A 9,635-nucleotide genomic window follows, 5' to 3' on the forward strand; every position below is an offset into this window, starting at 1 on the left:
CGACGTGACGTCATGCCACTCAGCTTCGGTATCCGTAACGGACCTTTTGCAGTTTTGGTGCCTATTTGGGAGTCATTGGTAATCAGGACGGTCTCGTGTATGGCTCCCTGGACGTTCGAAGATTCGCCTCAGCTCAGACTCACTGTACTTGGACATTTTTGGTCGTTGTTCGTGACCACGTGACGGGTATGCATAAGCTCTATAGAGGAGTTTTGCAACACCTTGTGAATCGTTACATGCCATTTTAGCCCAAATTTGGGCTGGTGCCTTCAGAAATGGAAAGGCCGGATCGCGGGATAATCGATGTTCTACCGTAAAGGGATATTAATGTTTTACTTTTTGTTGTACTTTAGTTCATTACCATTGCCTGGATGTTGAATTGTGGGCTGGTAATTTAGTGTCTTGACCTGCGACCCTGATATGCTCTGTGTGCGGCAATGGCGGAATTCGGTGATGTACGTGACAGATCAGCCGACTTCGATTCCGCCGAAGAAGATCTTATAATTGTTGATATTCTTGACGACGAAGATGATACACCAGTGGACACGGAAGGCCAGTCTGGCGAAGAGTGGCAAAGCCTGGACATAGCGGAGGAAGCTGAAATCCCCCATGTAAGGTCTATGAAACGGACGTCCGCAAAAAAGGATGTGGTTGCCTCAGGGGCAAAGAGAACCCGGGTGTCGCTAGGCGGCAGCACAAAAGTGAATGTTAGCCCACACCAGCGAGTGGAGGATGATTCCCAGACGAGATGCTCGTCGTCTCATCCGGTAGATTATACTGCGAAGCAATTTCATTCTAAGGTGACTGTAACCTTTTCTGTCTCATGATTTTGCATAATGACCACCTGTGCTACAGCAAGTGTATGGAGTCACACACCTCGCAGGTCTATTTCCTACTTTGCTGACCTCTAGATCTGTATAACACCAAAGGCATTCCTCTGCTTTAAAATTCTTTCCGCACCACTTGTACAAGAAAAGAGGAACTTGTCTATTGTATTATATTGATCTATAATGAAGTTCAAGTAATACTCTAATGTACTTGTCATCACTGACTAGGCCTCGGCGGGTAATGCTAGCATTGTAACTGGCATTACGAGCATCATTTAGAGAACTAGCAATGCTCCAGCATTGTACCCGGATTTGGAGCCAAAACAAGCATTAGCGCCCAAAAGTGTCATTTTCTCACTTCATGAGTGTGCATTACTGAATAAAACAGGAGCTCTACAATGTAACGTACACCCTGTACTTTGTACCAGCGGCTTTTGGAAGTTTTGCTTAAACGTTAGCCTGCGACTTCGCAACATGCGTCTCTTGTTGCGAATCTTAGTAGCAGTTGCTAGGTATAGACGTACCACGTTGATGCCATCATGGGAAACGGAAAGAAACATTGTCTTTCCTTATTCACAGAGTCGTGCAGTGCTGGCTTGCTTGCACCATGAGTACATCAAATGGAAATGTGTTGGAAGTCTCTGATTCTTCGGAGGAAGAGAGTGAGGAAGATGAGTACGAGACAGAGGGGGATAATAAGGAAGACGAGAAAGAGGCAGAGGTGGAGGATGAGCCCGGTGAGGCATGCGCACGACTGCCCAAAGCCAAAGGAGCAAGCATATCGAGGGTTAGATCACTTATATTGTACTTTTTCATACCACACAATATACTAAATTTCCAAAATAGCATTCCGTATGCACCCTCAAAGTACTTTGAAGACTGTCGACGCAGGGTTCTGATTTACTGTTATTCACTGCTAGTTCATGATAGCAACTTCAGTTCCACATCATTTTGAAATAGCATCACCATAATTATAATCTACTTTCAAAGTACTAGGTACTTCCAATAGCAGTATTCCGTGCCGTGTGACTTACATTATGACATAATGCCATCTCAGTGGTTCACATTGCCTTTTCAACTAGCATTACAAGTCCAAATTAGCATTCTAACGAGCATTATATGACCGAATAACTAGCAATGCTAAAAGCATTTTGAGCTGAAATAACTAGCATTACCCGCCGAGGCCTATCACTGACATGGAGCAGAATTGAGCAGAATGTGGGTGTTTTGCGAGCAGAATGCGAGCATAATGAAAAGCAGAATGGGCCTAATTCCCGAGCATTATCCGCCGGGGCCTAATCACCATGCAGGTTCCGCCAAAGCGGATCTGCGAAAGCGGAGCTTCCGCTCGCATTTTTTGGCGTAGCGAAATCCAAACTTTCCGCCAGAGCGTAACTTAAGTCTCCGCCGTTGCCGAGGCAACGGTGGAAGCGTAAGTTACGCTTTAGCGGAACCGCCAAAAAAAGTGCATGTGTGACCGGGGCCTTAGCGGAGGCAAAAAGCGTAACTACGGCAGCCGCTTTCGCGGAACAAACGATGCAGCGGTCACACATACATATAGGGCGCTTTCGATTACACGCATTTCCGTCAATTCTAGAATTAGTTATTGTTGATGCACAGTTCGATTACACAAAAAGTGACAAACTCCGTCGTTAGAATTGATTTTATCCAATTCCGTCAAATCCGTCAATTCTGAAGAAAGGGCGGAATTTCTCTAATTCTGGCGCCAGAATTGCACACTCGGTATGTTACCGGTCTGGTCATGTATTGTATCCGGTCGGCCTGGGGTTAGACTAGAGGCTTCGGTCGTCGACATAACTAACTTACTAAATCTTCTTACAAGGTCGTGGAGTGGTGGCCACTTGGAGAGAGAGTCCACCAACAAAATTACTCTTACGCACGCACGCACATATACCTAGACATACTCTCACACACACACTCAGGCATAATTATACAGACACGTACACTCACACCAGCGTTCAGGTTTACTCACATCTTCAACGAAGGTAACTTAGTTCAAGAGATGATATGAGAGCACAAGGCAAGAGAGACGAAAGCCGAAGCTTCCGCCTGAAGGCGGAAGGCAAGAGGGAGAGAGAGAGAGAGAAAGAGAGAGAGAGAGAAAGAGAGAGAGAGAGAAAGGCGATTGCTATAATATCTAACTACGGGCAGGAGGCTGATCCCCCCCCCCCCCCATACGAACTATAGGACAAATAATGAACCATAGTACACCCGCATGCCGCAGTGTACCAAAACTTAGCAATAATATGTATAAACTGTATCACAAAGAGCAGGAGCCAGCTAAGGAATAACAGGGTATACCAAATAAGGAAGGCGGCAGGCTTTGTGTGAAGACATAAAATAAAGGCGATTATGAATCCGTTTACGGGAGATAAATAAATAATTAGACACCTAAATAAGGCAGAATTGTCACGTAGAGGCCTGAAAGGCACGTGTCAATAGTATGGATACGACATATCCCCCCGCTTACACGGAAAAGAACACGTCCTTGTGTTATACGTAACTTAATAAATTAAGCTAAGATTATGGCTAACAATTTTAACTTCACGAGTGCAGGTGAAATTGGAGTCCCTACCAAAATTGTTCCAAAAACTAACTTTAATATCGAACAGAACCAATCCAGTCAGTACCTGAAGTCACTCATTAGTGCCACACAGGACTCCCAAACAGCTGGGGCGGATGGCGGGAACGCGTGGTTCGCCTTTCCATCACGCCAACTGGCGGAGCACTGTCAAATACCCGAGCGGTGTCCTCCTCGTCTCGGGCGGCGGTGGTTGTCTGTTGGCACCAATTTACTTCGGGCCTTGGCCAGAGGTTTTCTTTTCCAGCTCCTTAGGTAGGCGGTCAGTAAAATCCTCTGACAACAATGTAGCGGCGGATCCTGTATCAATCACAGAGTTTACTGGACATCCATTCACCACTCCAGGCACCAACATGTCCGCACGCTCACTCGCATGTTCAAAGAAGACCGAACACATAGATCAGGCTATTGTTTTCTGTCACAGTCTAAGTTTTGCAGATACTGACTTCAACCCCACAGTTCCAGTTCCCGGGAAAATCTACAAAAGCGGATGCAAACGACCTTCCGTCTTTTACAGCACACCCTTGAAGCTGTGCTCTTCGTTAATAATGACAACTCTTGGAGTAAGTACTCCGACAGGCTGAGAATCCGCAGAAAATGGCACTAGACTAGAGCCATTTCGTCGCTAAAGAGCGGTAAAAATCGCACTCTTCTGCTCTGCTCTTAATCCCCTGGGCTGTTTCTCTGACAATTTCCCAGGACATGGGGCATACTCCTCCAGCTCATTAAGTTCCAATGGGTCCCTTGGGATCATTGTGTTTTGACCATTATATTGGGGGTCTCGACGCCCAGAGCTTGGAAGATAATCAATCAGGCTTCCGGTAAATTCCGGGCATGGTTATCGCAGAATTAGAGCTATCCGATCTCTAAAGAGCGGTAATAGCATCAGCTATATCCCAGAGGCTAATTCATAGTTTTGTTGTAAGAAAATATGATTGAGACATATGTAATTTGCAGCGAAGAGACTATTTGATTTGAGAATGGTGTGTGCAGGGATCTCCATGTAATGAAGTGGCTGCAGTGGAGTATGCATTCCATAAGAATTCCTCTATTTCTATCAAACCAATAGAAACGTCTTTGCACAAACATACATAAAGATGTACATGATAATCATATTGAAAAGACGTTTCTATCAGTTTTATAGAAATTGATGATTAGGAAACTGAAGTAACAAGCATGATTACCTAGGTGAAAGCAAAGCATAGGGAGGGCACTGGGCTTTCCAGCCAATTGATTTGTAAACCAATTATTAATTATCTGTAGTTGTAATTTTCAGCGTGTATCAGGCGTGTACCAGCGTACATGCCAGCAGTCACTCAGTCACTCTGACTGGCGGGGTACCAGCGCACATGCCAGCAGTCACTTTGACTGGCAGGGTACCAGCGTACATGCCAGCAGCCACTCTGACTGGCGGGGTACCAGTGTACATGCCAGCAGTCACTCTGACTGGCGGGGTATCAGCGTACATGCCTGCAGTCCCTCTGACTGGCGGGGTACCAGCGTACATGCCAGCAGTCACTCTGACTGGCGGGGTACCAGCGTACATGCCAGCAGTCACTCTGACTGGCGGGGTACCAGCGTACATGCCAGCAGTCACTTTGACTGGCGGGGTACCAGCGTACATGCCAGCAGTCACTCTGACTGGCGGGGTATCAGCGTACATGCCAGCAGTCAATCTGACTGGCGGGGTATCAGCGTACATGCCAGCAGTCACTCTGACTGGCGGGGTATCAGCGTACATGCCAGCAGTCACTCTGACTGGCGGGGTACCGGCGTACATGCCAGCAGTCACTTTGACTGGCGGGGTACCAGCGTACATGCCAGCAGTCACTTTGACTGGCGGGGTGTCAGCGTACATGTCAGCAGTCACTCTGACTGGCGGGGTACCAGCGTACATGCCAGCAGTCACTCTGACTGGCGGGGTACCAGCGTACATGCCAGCAGTCACTTTGACTGGCGGGGTCCAAAAATTGGTACTCGAAGGTGTCGCTAAAAACGCTAAATACGACTCGGATTGCTGTTTTTATGTGAAAGGCTTAGTGCGCATCTGGGCACGCATGAACCGCAAGCGTACCGCGTCCACGCGCCAGTTGTGAATACAGCTTAAGATTTAGTTTATGGCCTCCTGCTTTGCTGCAATTGCGGCTGGGGTCGACGTCTTCACCAGGATTTGACGCGGACCCTTCAGTACTCAACAAAACGCTGAACAAGAAGCGTGTTCAAATTCAGGTGATGAAACTTTCTTTTCAAGCAATGGATGCCTGCAGGTGTCAGGTGATGACGTCATACTAGCATTTTTACATTAGATCATAATGAGCAGTAGCAGTAGCAGCAGCAGAGAGATAGGGTAAGCAGTTCAGCACCTTCTTTCCTTGACAAGCACTGCGCTCATGTTGTTGCTGTTTTCAGGCCTGCTACCTTCGCAGCAACATGCGCCACAGGTAGCGCATTTCAGGAATTTGAGAACACTTTGTTCTTGCAAAACTCAACTTCAGCATGCCAAATTCAAGAGATATACCAGGATTCGTATTCCTTTGTTTGCAAAAAAATCACGGTTTGCGTCAGACTCGGCTAGAGGAAGAGTTTTCCGCATCCGCATGTACGCCACCAACCCTTCAAGGATCAAGGCGCATATGCAGCTCCTAAAGCGGTGGGAGGGAATGTGGGCCGATATGAACTACAGAAAAAAGATTCGCACTCTGGGCGAAATATTGCGGAACGCGAAGAATTTGTTTGATGCGGAAGAGAGCTCCAAGACCACAACGGCTTTCGTAACAATTGCGTGGCAAGGGTCATACCAATGTTCGAACCCAGAAATCAGTGATTTCGATAGCCTGACTAAGACAATCAAGTCACAAACATTGCGATGTGCGAAGCGACAATTGTAATGACAAGTCGGAAGTACCTATATTTTTTTATTCAAACTGATAGAAACGTCTTTGCAATACAAAACCCGCTCCCGATAATAAGATTTTTTAAGAGGGACATGTCCCCCAGACCCCCTCTTCCTCTTCGCCTCCTTTCGGTCATACAACTTTTTAGAACCTGGTAGCGCCCCAGCAAAGTGATCTGTCAGGGATTAGGACTGCCCTGAAAAGAGAACAAAATGTAAACCCCAACAGGACTGGAACCTGCGACTTTGATTGTCATGAACATAGCTCTAACAATCTAAGCTATGGCACTTTGCACAACCTAGAAAGCGCTGACAACTTTTCCACTAAAATTTCAGCTCAAAAAAACTTTCCTATCAATTTTGTTTTTCTCGTGAATGGTCACCGTTTCCGGTTGAAAGAAGTCCTTTCTTTGGAATTTGACGAAATTATTCATCGACTAATTTTCTCTGTTTGTAAAACACAAGGATTGAGAGTGAGTGGATATTGCAGCAGCAGAAATACCTTCGCGTTTGAATTGCCGTCGCTGCGCTTCACTACGAACAATACAATACCATGCGGACAAATGTGAGCACACGACACGGAGTACTGTACATCAGCAGAAGCCTTTTCTAATAAATCGTTACGGGTTAGGGCTGGCTGCTGTACTACTAGAACTCCGCGCACACCTTCAGTGAAATGTTGGGGACTGAATGGGAGAATCTTACCTGACTTCAAGCCAGGGAGAAGCACCTGCTCCCGAAAGCGGCCGGATGGTTCTTGTCCGGCGTCTGCTATTCTGGTAACGTTGACCCGGACGATAGGTAGTCCCACAAATCTAAACGCCACCTGCCGATTGGCAGGTAACGAACGAAAGCGCTGAACTTCCGCAACCGGATTGCGACGGAGCGTCACTCAAACTCCCAGAAAATAACAATAATGAAGGGCCGCAAGCAGAACACGCATCCGCCCAGAACACCTACAGACGGCAACGAGCAAGAAAAAAACGATTCCGCATTGAACTGAAGCGCGGACGGTGCAGCAGTCCAAGATCCTCTCTACACGTTCGCTGCACGCTCCAGCGGCCAGAGCTCTGTGGCTTCATTCATCTGTCTGATCTGGCAAAAGTTGTAGATTTACGCGTAGATTATGTACATGACTGTACAACATGACATCACTACTGCCTGCTCCACACTACAAAAGTACAGTGCTACTCGTGTACATCAACACGTAGACCCAGGTGCTCGAAGTCCGTACACTTTTACAGTGTGTGTTTGCCGAGCTGAAACTCACACTAGCAATGATCACTTGCCAGAATCCTGCTCGTGGATGGAAGGTATCTTGTCCAAGTTTGTTCTGAGGCCGGGCTGGATTGAAACAGGCCATCTTTCGATCCGATCTGTTTCTCTGGAGTTCGCTTCTTTTTCATATCAAATTTTGGTGTCGCAGAGGGTACTCTAAGTCCGTACTGATCAGAGGTGACTCGAAATACACACGTATTTCTGCTAGTTGCTAACTTGCAATCCCTCGGTTACGACGAAAGCACCGAAGGGATATGTTTGGCATGTGCCTCCACCAGTATTTCTTGCAAAAGCGTAGTTTGTTGCCGAAATGCAAGCTGTTTTTAGTCAGCTCAGAGAAGAAGCCGCTGCGCTGTGAAAACCGCGGGAAAACAGTGGTGGAGATGCCAGGAGTGTCAACGTTTCTGCAAGGATTGGTGGTTCTCTGTAAATTCTTCTCCTCTGGTCATTGTCAGCTCTAAGCTGGCTCTTGATGATTGAGTGAAGGCCTGTTTGACGCTGTGTCCGTTCGAAATCGGTCTTGGCAAAGTTGATTTTTGCATGAAATGTAACCCAATTTGTATTTCGTATGGACACTCGAAAACCAACTCGCGTGGTATGGGACTTCTGCTTATCGTAGATCCCTGAAAATTGCTACGCGTGGAGAGCATACCACACTGTCCCCTCCATAAAATATTTGAGTCGAATACAATAAGAGAACATGAAATTATGGGCGTACGAACTTAGGATACCATGTACGGACTTCGAGCACCTGGGTCTACTAGTAGATCTACGAGTAGGTCTAAAATCATTGCGGGCACATCTTTCCGCTGATACCACGCCAACTCCGAAATGAAGCCGACTGTCGACTGTGTCGCCAGAGGCGGACTAGCTGTTCAAGTGTCATCACATGCAACAGTGATCGATGTCGCCTGTACAGTGCACTATATTATTATGATTATGTAGACGCTAGGCTTGTCTGTTCACACACTTACACGTCATGTGGTACACAGCCGGGCTAGATCGTAGTAGACGCAATGCAGGGCAGAGGAAATGAGATCCTTTTTTTTACCGGCAGTAGCTACAGCCAGTTCAAGGCCAAAGGCAAAGGCGTAAAAAGGCTGTCATCCACAGCAGCACTCTACACAACACATCATCATCACGCAAGTACTAGTACATTTTACTCATTCATCCTGAGACGCTCGCCACGTTTTTTTTAAATTTCGGCCAACCGGTTGGCCCCCACGGCTGCGGTTCGACATGAACTACTTACTAATAAACCTTCACATTTCAAGGCCGTGCAGTGGTGGCCACTTGGAGATAGTCCCACCAACAGAACTACTCTTACGCACGCATGCACACATATACCTAGACATACTCTCACACACACACACTCAGGCATATACAGACACGTACAGTCAGAGCAGCGTTCAGGTTTACCCACATCTTCACAGGAGGGTACATGTAACTTAGTACAAGAGAAGATAATGAAGAGCACAAGGCAAGAGAGATAGAGAGAAAAGGAAGGTGATGGCAATACTATCCAACTGCGGCCATGGAAGTCCATGGCCACCAGATTGCTGGTCCCGCATGCAATAGCGTATCAAACCGTAGTAAATATGTGTACAAACTGTTGCATAAAGAGCGGGAGCTAGGTGGGGAAATAACAGTGTATACCAAATAAGGAAGGCACAAGGCCTTGCGTGAAGACATACAATAAAGACGATTATGAACCCGTTTATAGGAGATAGATAAATAATTAGACACCTAAGTAAATAAGCCATACTTGTCACGTAGAGGCCTAAAAGGCACGTGTCAATAGTATGGATACGACATATCCCCTCGCTTACACGGAAAAGAACACGTCCTCGTGTTATAAGTAACGTTATAAATTAGACTAAGATTATGGCTAACAATTAAACTAAACGAGTGCAGGTCAAATTGGAGTTCTTATCAAAATCTGTTCAAAGACTAACTGTAATATCGAACACCACTAATCCAGTCAATACCACTGAAGTCACTTACTCGTGCCACACAGGACTCCCAAACAGCTGGG

General features: G+C 46.5%; 1 long non-coding RNA gene across 1 annotated transcript; it reads right to left on the reverse strand.

Annotated features, from left to right (window-relative positions):
* Positions 1-2,805: 2,805 nt before the first annotated feature.
* Positions 2,806-7,301, reverse strand: LOC135829433 (uncharacterized). Its single transcript, XR_010555817.1, has 2 exons — positions 7,028-7,301; positions 2,806-3,797 (listed from the first exon to the last, which is right to left on the reverse strand). It is a non-coding gene; the product is annotated as an uncharacterized LOC135829433 (long non-coding RNA).
* Between the last annotated feature and the right edge of the window lie 2,334 nt (positions 7,302-9,635).

The sequence above is a fragment of the Sycon ciliatum genome, chromosome 13 (assembly GCF_964019385.1).
Source record: "Sycon ciliatum chromosome 13, ocSycCili1.1, whole genome shotgun sequence".
In the NCBI taxonomy this organism is placed as follows: domain Eukaryota; kingdom Metazoa; phylum Porifera; class Calcarea; order Leucosolenida; family Sycettidae; genus Sycon; species Sycon ciliatum.